The 14,905-nt window shown below is 41.8% G+C and overlaps 1 protein-coding gene across 1 annotated transcript in view; it reads right to left on the bottom strand.

Moving 5' to 3' along the window:
* BUG22 (cilia/flagella-associated protein) overlaps positions 1-13,401 on the bottom strand; it is an 82,605-nt gene extending 69,204 nt beyond the window's left edge. The window contains exon 1 of the mRNA XM_089425835.1: positions 13,073-13,401. The gene's annotated coding sequence lies outside the window, so the exon portion shown is untranslated. The remainder of the gene's footprint in view (positions 1-13,072) is intronic.
* Positions 13,402-14,905: the final 1,504 nt, after the last annotated feature.

The following is a 14,905-nucleotide window of genomic DNA, read 5'->3' as shown; positions in this document are numbered from 1 at the left end:
GGGAGGATGGCGTGAGAGTAAATGAGGAGAAGATCAGGGCCATCTGAGACTAGCCAGTGCCCCGGAATGTGACAGAGTTGAGGGGCTTCGTAGGTATCTGTACCTTCTACTGGAAGTTCGTGAAGGGCTTCTCTAAGTTGGTGGCTCCACTCACTGATTTGACGAAGAAAGGGGCGTTTGAGTGGATAGATGGGGCACAGGAGACTTTTGAGTGCCTCAAACAGGTTATGAGCAGTTGCCTAGTGTTGGCACTTCCAGATTTCGCGCAGCCCTTTGTACTTGAGTACGATGCATTAGGGGAGGGCATAGGAGCAGTATTGATGCAGGGGGGCACCTGATAGCTTTTGAGAGCCGGAAGCTACTACCCCACGAGAGATTGTACTCCATCTACAACAAAGAGATGCTAGCCATCATGCGTGCGCTAACCAAGTTCAAGCAGTACTTGGTGGGAAATAGGTTCCGGATGCAGACAGATCACAACAGCCTCTCATTCTTCTTAAGCAGAAGCAGCTACAGGAGAGGCAATAGAAGTGGGTGAGCAAGCTTCAAGCATACGACTTTGACATTGAGTATGTCAAGGGTAAACACAATGTGGTAGCTGATGCGTTGTCCAAGAGGTCAGCCACCATTTCATTGATGAGCATTGCGCCAGATTGGAGGGCGCAGTTGCTAGTGGAGTATTCCAAGGACTGATTTGCATGTGAGGTCCTTGATGGTGCAGTGACAGATGATCGGTATAGGGTGATGAACGAGGTGATTTACTTTCGAGACCAAATTTATTTAGTGCCCAACTCCCAGTTGAGGGAGAAGATCATGCAGGTTGCCCATGACTCATCGTTAGCAAGGCATCAGGGGTTTACCAAGACATACAGGGCTATCAGGGAGCGCTTTGCATGGAGGGGCCTTAAGGATGATGTTCTGAGGCATGTTCGAGAGTGTGATACGTGCCAAAGGAACAAGGGTGAGCAGACACACCCTGTTGGGTTGCTACAGCCTCTTCCTATCCCTGAGGGGAAATGGGAGAGCATATCGATGGATTTTATTACCGGGTTGCCCACAGTCCAAGGCAAGGACTGCATATACGTGGTGGTAGACAGATTGATGAAGTTTGCCCACTTCTTCGCTATTTTAGCCTGGTCTTCAACCTCACAGGTGGCTGAACTGTTTTTCAGGGAGGTATTTCGGCTTCATGGTCTTCCAAAGACCATTGTCAATGATAGGGACAACAGGTTCATGGGGGGATTTTGGCAGGAGTTGTTTCGATTGGCGAGCACAGAGCTCAATCCAAGTACTAGTTACCATCCCCAGACTGATGTGCAGACAGAGATAGTCAACAAATGGCTAGTGGGCTACCTACGTAACTATGTGATGGGCCATCAACATGCATGGATATGGTGGTTGCGTTTGGGCAAGTACTGCTATAACACAATGTACCACATGTCCATAGGTATGTCCCTATTTAGAGATTTATACGGTTATGATGCATTATCTTTTGCTGACGTGATGTTTGGAGACAGCAAGGCCCTAGGACCAAGGATTGGATTCAGGAGAGCCAAGATATCTTATGGGCTCTCAAAGATAACCTATAGACTATGCAGAACCAGCGGAGGTGGCATATGAGTTGAAGCTACCCCAGGGGAGCCGAGTTCATAACATTTTCCATGTGTCTTGCCTGAAAAAGGCACTGGGTCAGCGAGTGACAGCAGCTACAGAGCTACCACCCATGGACGATGAGGGGCACTTGGTTCTAGAGCCTGAGGCTATTTTGGATACCCATGAGAGACATTTGTGGAACCACGTCATCAATGAATTTTTTATCAGGGGGAGGAGTTTACCTAATGAGGATGCCACTTGGAAGGGAGAGCAGATACTTTAGCATCCTTCATCGCAGTTGCTTGAGGACAAGCAACATTTTGGTGGGGAGGACTATGATATTCCCACTTAGCAATATTGTTAAGGGGAAATATCAATTTTGACCATTTTGTACTTAAGAAAAGTGGGTTGTGGAGCTCCACTTTAATTTTGAAACTAAGGAAAGGCCCAAACATTAGAGTAAGGGAAGAAAATCGAAGTGCTAGTGAGAGATGGTGACCACTCATGGAGAAATACAGCCCCCCTAGGAAATACACACTCCTTAGAGGGAAATTGATGGGGAGTCGAATGGTTGGGCCCACATGAGCAATTGGGCAAGCACATTGACAAAAGAGGAGAAAGCACTCATTTTTGGCATTCTTGATCATTTGAGCATTTACCTTGACTAGCACGCTTGAGTTGGAGGCCAAGTCTGCATGTGATGTTGAGCACAAGAGATTTTCAGGCGAGAATCTCACCCCTTGCTTCAGTGGACTTTGAGTGCCAGCCCTAAGAGGGAATTCCATTCAGCTTCAGATCGATCCAGGGGCATTTCAGCATGTTCTTGGAGCAGCTTCAGCAGAGACAACGTAGGCTTGCATAGTCCCTTCACTTGCCACACATGGGACACTTAGAGGAGTTCGATTTTGGGGCTAAGATCATGGGAGCATCATGGGAGGGAGTTTCGCTGAGTTTCTCAGTCATTTTGGGAGCCTTTGGCAACATTATTCACAGATGGGTCGAAATACCTAGTAGTTGGAGGAGCTAGGGGAAATTGGGCCGAATTTCCAAGGTCAACATTTGGCCAATTACTTCGTGGGTTTTTGTGGGTTATTGGTGGAGAGCCCGAGGTTAATTTCCCAAAATTTTATGAGCACCGGAGGAGGCCCTAGCAACTATTGTTTGCAACCATCAATGCAATTTTCACTGGGATAGCATAGAGATTGTTGGGGGCGGCCACATTGCATGTTAGGGCATGCTGATTTCATCACCTGAACATTGTTAGCTTGCCTTGGGCAAGCCTAGGTGCATGCTTTCTGATCTTACCTTTGTACCCAGCAATTATATCAATAAAATGGCTCAGCTCAACGCAGTTTATGGAGATTTTTGGTTGTTTAATGTGCTGTAAATTTTCATGTGTGTTTTTGTATGTTTGCTTTGTTTATCATTGTAATTTCCACTAGGAATACTACACATAATTGGGCCATTGAGAAGGCCAAATGAAGACCAAAGTGTGCCATGATGAGAGAATGCACTCCAAACATAATGGACAAGGGGTTGGCCCCTTGTTTTTCAAGCAAGAACCTGTGGTGCTCCCAAGTGGGTGTGGGTGCACAAGGACATCCTCATGGGTCTCCAAGTGGACCGAAAGTGCCTGTAGACCATATGTAAGTGCTAGCATGATGACATAAGCCCTCCCACTGTAGTGAGAGAATTCCTCTGGATCCTGGACCATCTGCCAAGTGTATGGTGCAAGTGTGGAGCCAACTGGGCATAATGAACCAGGTGCATCATCCTCATCCAAAAGGTGGAACATAAGCAATCAATGACCAGTGTTGTGTTCATTTGTGTAGCTTGGGAGGTAATCCAAGCCCTAAGGTTTAGGGTTTGGGGGGAAAAGCACCTGTGGGCTTGGAACCCAAGTGTGGGGCTTTGCACCCATCGTGATTTGGCCCAAAATCATGATGGAGGTACGACATGTGATGGATGAGGATGATAGTGCTCGGCGATACAATTCCAACACATCAAGAATCATCCAAATCCGACTTGTTGTTAGCGAGAAATGATTTTTTGAAGTTGACAAGATAATTATTGGTTACCAAGTCATGTAGGCTTGGTGTAAAACAACTCCAATAGATGTGTCTCTTCAAGGTTCGTTGAAGCCCTCATGTGTGTATAAATATGAGGTGAAGTGATGTGTTTTAAAGAATCCAAAGTTTGGGCAATACACACCAAAGGGAGCTCTGAATTTTTCGTGAGGCTTAGTCGCAGCAAAGGAGCTAGAAGACAGCGTGAGGAGGCCGAGGTACAGTTGTGGGGAGACTGAGCTGTTGTAGGTGACAGCGAGGTGGATTAGAGGTTGTCTAAGGGCATGTTTAAGGGTTGTTTTAATGCGGGTTGTTGGGCAGAGAAGGCCGCAGTCTAAAGGAGCAAGGGACTGCTGTTAGGAAGGCAGTTGTGGCACTATTTGAGGAGGACCGAAGCTACAGTCAACTACTGGGCTAGGCCGTAGGCCATAGCCAGCAGTTGGAGGCCCTTAAGGGTTGCGTCTAGGTGGACAGGGCAAGAAAGGGACAGTGTGGCACAAGGAGGCTTCTTCTAGGGTGAATCGCAGCCTTTAGAGGCTTGTATAGCTGACTATGTGTTGGGTGGAGGGCAGCGTGGTGTGCCCTAACTAGTGGTGCAGCAGTGCAACAAGGTGAAACAGCAGTGTTTGGAGATGTGTATTGGGTCAAGGTGTGACCAGATTGGATCAGTTTATTGAGCAGCCTGTTGATGACATGTGTATGACATTCCGAGGTGGTGAATTGTCATACCAGGAGCAGATTCAACAGTGAGTGGATTGGGTGTCATAGTTCTGTTGGAGGGCAACGTGTTGGCTACCTAAAGTAGCCCTAGAGCAACAGACAAAAAGGACATTGTTGATGCATGATTGGGTCAAGGATTGTAGCCTTATGAGTAGCTCTTTGATGGACAAAAGAGGCTACTAGAAGGCAGATTGGAGCTCAGGAATTGGCCAACCTGGAGAGCAATTTGATGAGCTCGTGTTCATTGTAGCAGACGTGACTTGCAGCAGTGATAAGAGGACTAAGACACTACTAGTGAGAAGTACGAGAGCGAAGGACCGACAGGACAAGATACGACATTGAAGCTGCAGCGACATTTGTCATTATATCTTGTATACCATAGAATGTTGTATTATTCAAATTTGGTTTAATATAACGAAGATTGGTGATTGTACATTATTGTACAATTTTGTTTAAAACTATGTATATTGTGCATATGTGATTTACTGCTTTATATTTCCCCTGTGCAAAGTAGTTTATGGTTGAGATTCTTGGTTTGGTAGTGTCAGTGATTTTAAGACTCTAACCTAGACCCAAGGTCGTGGAAATTCAACATGTTGGGGATCCATGAAGTAATCTTTATTATGGTGGAGGCCCATGGCTCTCAATGCTCACCCTACAAGTTCCATGTGGCCCTCTCAAGGGCTGGGACCCCGTATATGGAAACCAAACCCCAAATGAAAACCCACCTACAATCCTGCATAAGATCCAATGCATCCCCTTGCCTTCCAATACAACAAATCATTAGAATAATCAAGTAAAAGAGTTTACAAATCATGGAATCAATGAGGCACTTCATGGTGGCACGCCCTTCCATGGTGGGCTATGGCATGTACAAGTGTCTCCAAGCTCAATAAGGGGGTAGCCAAGGACCCTATTAGGTGGTTTCAGCCTTTAAAGGGGGTGACATGTCCATGGTACATCCATCAACTGGAAGGTGGCAAGTGACATAATAATGGAATGGAGTGGGGGCCAAGGGAATGATCCAAGCCACATGTGACGGGAGAAAGTGTAGCTATAATGAGGGAAGCCCGCACTTGGGTATATGAGTGTAGGAGGGAGAAATCGTGGTACATAAGTTACCCCAGCCTTTGTTTTTCCACCCTTCTTCATATTCCTTTTGCATTTTATTGTTTTTCTTCGTAACTGCTCGAGGCTCCAGGGGATGAGAGCATGATGCGTGGTATATTGCAGTAGGTACCCCCTTTTAAGGTGGGGCATTTCATTACCCACCAAGGGTTAGGACAATCATGGGTTCCTTAATGTGGAGGGGGCTCATCTAGGCCCATAAGAACTAGGGCGATGGCCATATATGAGGGGTAGAGCTTATGTTTGGCTTTTGCCCACATGTTAAATTTGTATGTCCCAACCATTTTTGGCATTTTGTGGTACATTTTCCTGTTGAGAGTGGCCAAATTATGTTTTTTCTTTTCTTTTTAGCTGCATCAACCTTCGGGGCATCGTTCCAGGCCCGACTCAAGGTGTGGGCAAGGGGAAGGGAAGGCTAACCCTATGTGGACCCAACAGACACATGTGGACCTGGACGGGATAAATGATGAATGGGGTACAAATGAGCAGAAAGGGGGTATGTATATGGTGTCGGGAAGCAAGACCACGCAACCAAAATCGGGATTTCTCATATAGTGCCAACCCTAAAGCTAGTGGTCAGTAAAGGAGATCGCATGGGACTAGGATACAAGGCTAAACACCAAATCAAGCAGAAGAAACAAGAGCACAGACCTAGCCCACTTTTTCTGTTGAATCCCCCCACTAATCCATGCCCAAAAGTGTCCATGAAAAGTAAACAAAATTACTCAACTAAACCAATGAAAAGTCATACCCTCGAAGTCAGGAGGCCCACCTTTAAACATACATTCATAATAGATGGGCGAAGGACCACATGGTTGGCTCAGGTGGCAAAGAAAATGGCACATCGAGCTATCTGGTGGCTGCAAGAGGTTGTTAGTTGTCGGTTGAGGACAATCTAAGAGAAAAAAATTCTCCTATATACACTACCCACAGGTGGTGGGTAACAGTCTCAATATGTACTACAAGGAATCCCAAGAATTTCATGAAGTTCCCTGCTGATATGAGAATTCTAATAATAACAACAAAACTTCAATTTTCTCAGTAACTACCAAAGTTCATGAAAATGAACATCAGTGTCTCTCTTAGAATGCCTTGGCCATGAATACTCCAATTCAACAAAAGCAACAAATCCTATAGAAAATCCACGAAATTTTGATCTTCTAATATGAACAATCTCAAAAATATAATTTCTTTTCATATAAACACAAAATTCCTCTACTAAACTTTGTAGCGGAAGAGGAACATAACACAATTCACACATTGCAAGACACAAAATTTCTAGGGAACCCAACTAGGAAAACCCTATGCGTGTTGAGAATATTATTGATAGAAACTGAGGAATGATCTCTTACAATGCAACTTTGTTTTCAATAGAAAATACAGCCTTCTCCTTGCCTCGCCTAGGCTTGAAAAACGCACTTGTTGTAGCCTGATCTGCTCCCTAAATCCTAGGAACTCTTCCTCAAAATAATTTTATGCACAAATTTCTCTTGCACACTCTTCCTCACAAGCTCACACACAACCTTGTGTGTACTCTTATTGCTTTGTCTCACTAGCCCATGCTCACAAAACAATGAGTAACAATGTGCCTTCGCTCCTCCTTTTAAAGCAATTCAAATGGCCAAATTTGGTGAGTTTCTAATTAAGGAGTTTGCTTTTGTGATTGTTTGAGTTAGCATGAGTTAACTACTCATGCAACTTGTCCTATCTCTTGAGACTCAACCACAAGTTCTTTTCCTCAATTAACTTGCACTAGAAGATTGATAACTCAGCCTTCCACTTTGACACATCAGTTAACTACTTCATGAACACTTCCTAAATTTTAGGAATTCACCCTAAATTTTAGGAATTAGCTCCTAACTCATAGGAACTTGTGCATGCTCAAAGAGAAACTCGTTGAGGCTCCTTGAATTAAGGCACAAAACAAGGAACCCATTCTCGCTACATTTTTCAACAAATCCAAGTATTAGAAGCCAAATGTTCCACGCTAAAGAAACATGGTCTGCAATTTGAGTAAAGACTCAGCTGCTTCTAATTATAGAATGTTAGTCAACTCAGCACAAGAAGACCAAGGAAGAAGACAATGCATTAAATGATGGAGGGCATGGACCTAGGCAATTAAGATTCCCACCTTATTAATATTGGACAAAACGAAGCCAGTGTTATCAGAACTAGACCAGCCCATTCAACCAACCAGTTCGACCGTTTTCAAGCCCTATTTGGTCTAACCGATGGCAGAGAACTGAAAAGGGTTGATTTGCTATTGAACCAGCCAATTTTGTACAATGCGACTAAGGACCCTCGAAACGTAATTTATGCCATAATTTATGAGTGTGATAGCCTAATATTCAACCCTAAGGCCCTACTAATGCTATGTAATTGATGGTAATGCTAAATGCTTAAAGTGTCACTTTTACTTAAAAAATTTAACATTACCATTAATTCTTTCCAGATGTTTAAGAGTGGTTCCAATCTCATTGGATTTCACATGGAGAAAGTAATATTTTAGATTCCACTCAAAATCCAGCAAACTTTAACAATTTTCCAGATTTCAGGATGGGGGGATTGTAACATTTCCATTATATTTTATCATGTATGAGGGTTTGGAACTGACATTTAATTAAGAGCACCAAACCCTCCATGTACCTCGGTGTTGGTGGCATTGGTAGTGAACTACCCTGTCATGACCCTAGTAAAAATGCACCCATCACTCAAACAAAATTTCAATTTGACATGTTTTAACGCTTAGAGGGTGATATTGATGATGAGGATCCCGATATAGGCAATGATTTTGATGATATGCAGGTCCTTGTTATAGCATTATTTTTGGTTCAGAGATGGATTGCACTCCATGCAATTTTGGTTATATGCACCCTTGCTATATATATGAGATACTTTGCATATTTGTGTAAATCCAGGAAACAAACGGGTTGCGACAGGAAACAAAGAAAGTGGTTAGTTATGCCAACAGATGAGGGGCAACTGCTAAACAATGGTCAGTGCAACAGTCAATCATTGGCAAGACTAGTAAACAGCAAACGGCGCAAACATTGCTTGAGAGCAAAAAAGAAGTCACAACAAGTCACAGGGTGCTTGGACAAGGAGTAGGCACGAGAAGAGAAGTTGCACAATCGGAACAATACATGGGGGGCCAAAAAATTCATAGCGACGACGACAATGAGTCAAATGTATCAGTTGTCATAGGCTCAAGTAGGTGAGAGTGTAGTTGCATAATTTATAGCCACCAAGGAGGTGGATACAAGGACCCATAGGCTAAGCATGGCGAATCAACTGCAAGATGGCCAACAAATTGGGTCGTGTCAAGGTCAAGCAAACAGTCTTGTCGAACACGAGGAGAGCCATATGGGTGCTTGGGCGTGCCCAAAGTAAGAGGTCATGCAGCATCAATCTTGCCACTTTCATGAACATTGCTACCAAGGGTGGCATCAACAAAAGAGACTAAGTCGCCAAGGGTTCAACACAACCAAGCAATTCATAGGGTTCGTAGGTCTATTGTTGGTAAAGATGCTACCATGCAGACGTGTTGAGAGTAGATTGCAACCAAACGAGAGACAATCGAGGTGTGGGCAATTGATAGACCTACGCAGAAAGCCAAAAGTGTGATCAAAACCAAACGTGATTAGCGGAAGTCAACCTTCAAAGGAGCAAATGGAGACAATACCAATCAAGGCATAATAGTCAAAAGTTTTTAGTTGATTTTCCAATTTTGAGATGGAATCAACCAATCTAAGGCTCGAGGACAAGTTGGATGGCGCTTACAACTTTAGTCCATAGAAGGAGAGAATAGTGTTTGTTCTCAAGGAGAACCACCTATGGGAGTTTGTAAACACCTAGGTTACAACTCCTTCAGACACTACAGCTTTCGCAGTCCACAAATTGTAAGATGTGAATGCCAGACGTACCATCATGGATGGGCTGAAGGATCACGTGATCCCTCACATTTCAAGGAAGAATAGTGCCCAGGAGATGTGGACTGCTCTAATGAACCTATATCAAAATGACAATCAAAATCAGACATCGTGGCATCATACGTCACTAAGATTTAGCAAGTTCAAGATAAGATCGAAGCTGTTGGAATCGCCTTGCCGGATGATAAGCGTGCAATGACAGCTTTAAGTGGGTTCTCAAAACCTTGGGCTACCTTGGTGGCGGGTTTTCTAGCATGAGAAAAGCTACCATAATGGAACAGACTATGGGATGACTTCACCCAAATGGAGATCTAGGAGAAATCATTATCTAAAGGATGGCAGAAGAATGGGGATGATGAGATTCTTACTCTTAAAAATTGGGCAATGAGGAGCAAAGGTTCAAGTAGTAGGGGTGAGGAGTAAACATTACAGCCCAAGAAGGAGGACTTGACTAAGGTCAAGTGTTTTTCCTGTCATAAGTGAAGTTTGCTCTCAGTCTCTGCAATGGACAAGATGGGGTTCATTGTAGCATTCCAGGAGGGAAAGGTATTGATTGAACCTAGGGGATCTAGCTCTAATGAGGGACATGTCATTGGAGTTAGAGAGAGCAATTTGTATAGACTAAAGGGCCAACCTATTTGAGCAATGGCATGAAGCAAAGCAATGACAGAGAAAAAGGAGCAAGTGGCTATGAAGGTTAAGAGCAATTTGTATAGACTAAAGGGCTAACCTATTCAAGCAATGGCATGAAGCAAAGCAGTGACAGAGAAAAAGAAGCAAGTAGCTCTGAAGGTTAAGCAACTCAGAGGGAGTTAGCCTTCAAATTTAGAAGGGGAGGAGCAGTCGACAAATTCCTCCAAATCTATCAAGGTCTCTTAGTATGAGATGACCTTACAGGATTTTTAGGAGTAGGAGGCTTCTAGGAACCACGCTAAGGAGAGCAAGATTTTGAGGATGCTTTCAAACCAAGTGGCAAGGAAGGCTTTCAATTCAGAGGGGGCAGCCATGGCAGCAGATGTAATTCCAGGATTGAGGTCAGTTCTAGGTGGCAGAAGTGCCTCACTCGCTAAGACGGAGTAGCAAGGTTCGTAGCTCGGGAAGGTAATTATGCACAAGCCTAAGTGTCTGGGCATGCAAAAATCACCTAAAGTCTCCTTGGGCACTTGCTCTATTGTAAGCAAGTTACATTAGTAACTTAGCCTAAGTTCAACTTAGAAAAAGCACATAATTATTATGTTGGCTTATTGAGCTAAAGTAAACTTAGGAAAAGTAAACTAATTACTTTAGTTATTATGTTTTAATCTCATTCCTTTATCTCAAGTGAGGTGAGATCTAATCTTAGTTGTCAATCACTTTGGAGATTAGGGTTAGGGATGTAGTTCAATGTAATGTTATAAAAGCAAGGCTAAGGAGAAGGAGAAGAAACACTATCCAGCAGCACAAGATTGACATAGGCATCTCAATGAGAAGTGTGATACTCTAGTATGGAGTGCAGAAGAAGAGCTTGGCGATCCAAATCAACCAAGGGGATCAAGCACCGATCTAGGGCTTGATCTGCTGTATCAGATCAAAGGCATTTTTGCAATCTATAATATTTCTCAATTGGACCATTTTCCCATGACGGGAGCCCAAGTAACTTCTGAAAGTTAATAAAGAACTGTGATTGGGTAGAATCTGTTGTGTCATCGCGATTGAGATTGGTATATTTTGCTTTCGCTGAATTTATTGTGTTAATGAACCTAGTTGTGCAATTAATCAGTAGATCTGCAATCTGCTAGGACTTAAGTGTTGGGTGCTAAGTTTTCAGGAAAATCCAATGCAACATTTAAGAAGACAATTGTGTAGAGAATAGGGTGTTAATTGATTCTAATTTTTTCCTTCCCAAGATAACAACCACACTCCACAATGAACATGAAATGTGTTCTTCCCACCAAATTAACCATCACGTTGATTAAAATCTGTTTTCCCTGAAAACACTTTATATTCGATATTTCACAGGTTGAAATCAGAATATATATAAATCTGTCTTTTTTACTCTTAACTGGGTCAGTGACTTGACAACATACAAAAAGAATAAAATGTCAGCTGTATCTGTTCATTTCAGTCTTTTTGGGACATTTAGGACCACTGGATATGCTTATAAGCACCAAAGTACAATCCTGCGGCTTCAAAAGCCTTTCATCATGTTAATTAAGAATACTAAAAATAAATTGTGTATTTTGGTTCCTAATCTGACATTGAACAAACTTTCAATGCAACATTGGCCTATAAAGAATCATCATACTCCATCAGATAGTTTTAATCTCAACTGATTACATTCCAGACAGGATCTCTGGATATATGACATTCAAAACAGAATCCTCGGGCTAATGGCACGCCCAGGCAGAAAATTTGTGAGCGCCATCATCAAATGAACACTTCCTAGCTAAGCTGCAATGTTGGTTCAATTTGAGTTGAGGAAAGTATTTCACTGATAGTAGTTGGCAAACAAACTGGTATATGCTTTCCTGTATGCATAGCATCTATGTTCGATTCCCGCAAGTGACATTTTGAGCTCATGACTTGACCATGGTTATTCTACGGCCTTGAGCCTAATGGAAAAAAAACATAACTCGTGTATTTTACTCATTGATACCTGAAAACTCATATACCCAAAATCTTCAATAATATTTTGGAATACCCTTAAATGCATCTATGAATATAAACCAAGCACAATGTTTTCAAGAAATCAGTTATTTTTCCTGATCCATTGAACGTTTTTTAGGCTGAATTATTCTAAATTTTGGGGCAAAATTCATATTTTCATATCAATGAGATGTATTCTTCTGTATTTGACCAGTACAGGATATTTTTTTCACGTATTTTTCCATATAGAATTGTATTTGAATTTGTATTCATATTCAAATCTTGCTACTATGCTCCAAGGGATTCCCACCAAACAGTGGAGTTCTTTCAGCCTATGTACCAAGTCTGAGGGCATCTATTCTGCCAAAATTGCTGCGGACTTGCACACAGACTCGTACCTTTGATATTCATACCATGTGGATGGGGTAGACCAATGCAAGAATAGAACCAGGTGGGCAGTCTACCCTGGCATCGACTCCTAAATGAAAATTCAAGCAATTTACAAACAAATTGTAAACATAAAATCAGAAAAAGCTAAAAGAGAAGAAGAAGAAACAGCTACAATAACGCTAAAGACTGAAGATGTCATTGCATTAAAATATTAAATAAAAGGCATAACTCCAAGGCATAGACATTCATTTAGCAGCTAGGCCATCTTGTCGGCAGAAATACATGACTGAAAATCAATCAATCAATAAACCAGCATAACCTTATTTGATCAGCTTCACCATTTAATCTGGAATGACAATAGAGAGGGAGTAGATCACCATTTCAAGGTATATGTACAATTGTTTGCAGTATTGCCTAATCTTTATTTTTGGAAGGTTGCTTTCCCGAGATGTCTATATGGAGGATTGCATAAGAACAAGGGTTTCTGAATAATTTCACTGCTGTGTTACTTTAGATTCAACAGGACAAAGAAATTGGCAATAACAGAAATAATATTCACCAGAGATGTGGCATCAGAACACGAATCAATCTCAACAAAAACAATTAGTCTCTTTTGCGTACCTGCGTGAAAATTTTGGTTCTGAGAAGAAGGGCTTCTAATTGATGATGAATTCGTCCTCCGCGGCTACCAGAAGACTCAACCGAGCAACGCTTTGCCTGTTATAGCTCTATCCTTTTAATTGATGATGAATTCGTCCCCCCGGCTACCAGAAGCCACAAGACTCTTACCGAGCAAATCTTGATCTGTTATACCACTTTCACTCACACATGTTCTACATATAAATTAATAATCTATTGAAATTTTAGTCTCTGCCGCCACCATCGGGGACTATTGGAGTCAGTACTGCAGACCAGTGAATCGTGACCGATTTTCTTAATAGCCATAAATTGATTTAATTCAAAATCAAACTCCGAAAATATATATTTTATAATAGCGCAGTTTTATGCAGTGATAGTTGGTCAATGGATGTTTTATTAAAGTACTTTACGTTAGGTTGATGGTCCCCAATTTGAAACCCATGTGCAGTTTTTTAAGAAAAGGAAAAAAACCTATGGGTAGTTTTTTGTTTTAAATATATATATTGGTGGAAAAAGTTGTCATTTTCTTTATTTAGATTTAGATCTCACTTTGTCACATGTGTAGTCCTCGTGAGCTAATTGTTTATGGGTTTATAAATAATTGATTCGTGGATTTGATTTTGTGTCACGAGGGCTCGTCTTAGTTACCCTTTTTTATTATTATTCTTTTGAAACTAATTTTATTCATTTTAGAGACATTTTGAATTGGAAGTAGGGTTTTAAATTTTAGTGGATGTTTTGTGTGCAATTTCATGTGGATCTATATAGTGGTAGTACATACTTCTTTGATTTGGAATGGTATGGGCACGAAATGATTAATAACATTATAATAATAATCATTTAGCATTACTCTGTGGTATTTAAAGTTTATTTGTTGTATCAAAGTTTAGTGTGATAATTATATTTGAAATAGTGTGGGCATTTTCTAAATTTTTGAAGCTCCATACGATAATGGTTTGTAATATGTTGATTCATATTTGCAAAGCACTTGAAAATCCAATGAGCAATAGGAATGAAGGAAACCATCTAAGGATTCTCTCGCATGGTGTCCAACCACTTGTGTTTGCAGTGGCATTGACCATCCAAGGAACTCCAACTCCTAGAAGGCTTCAAATGAGGGCAGCGAGGAGACCAAGGACACAAGTGGCACATCTAGTAAGACCAACCTTTCGCCAAAGAAGAAGAACCTCTCTAAGTGGATCACCATCATCCCCTCTTCCAAAGTCATAAATTATCCCATAATTTCTTCACACGTGGTCACATAGTCTTCCCTAAACATTTTCATGAGCTTGAGCCCCATCTTTATGAGTTGCACATGTACAAATACAAATCAATGGAACAACGAAGTAGTGAGAATGAAGAATGCAGGGAAAATGAAGGGGAAGGGGACGGGGGGGGGGGCAAAAGGTGACCTTCTTGCTGATAAAATTCATTTGAAATCAAGCAAGAGACATGTCATGAGTAGAGGCTTAGAGAAAATATGGCATGGTGTTAGAGGGAGACCAAACATCCTCTATATACTGCATTGCCACTGATGATTATGAGATGGCTCTTCCATTGTGGGTGAGCACAGAGCCCCACTAGTTGGTTATAAGGGAGCTTGGCTTTGTAGTTGTGTTCACTAATGAATGTGGTCATTGTCTTGTGTCGATTGGATCTACTTTTGTTCATGTTGAAACATTGTGGTTATTGTTTCTTTAGGTTAGGTTGCCTTGGTGGAATTCTTTGATTATTGTTTGTTTCTTGTAGTTGTATCTACTCTATGTTCATGTTTAAATTTTTATCTTTTAAGGTTATTATTTCCTATGGTGAGTG

The sequence above is a fragment of the Pinus tabuliformis genome, chromosome 6, assembly GCF_031772625.1.
Source record: "Pinus tabuliformis cultivar Carrire ecotype Pingquan chromosome 6, CPIR1, whole genome shotgun sequence".
NCBI lineage: Eukaryota > Viridiplantae > Streptophyta > Pinopsida > Pinales > Pinaceae > Pinus > Pinus tabuliformis.
The sequence above is the reverse complement of the archived record's forward strand: the minus strand, read 5'-3'. Positions and strand labels throughout refer to the sequence as shown.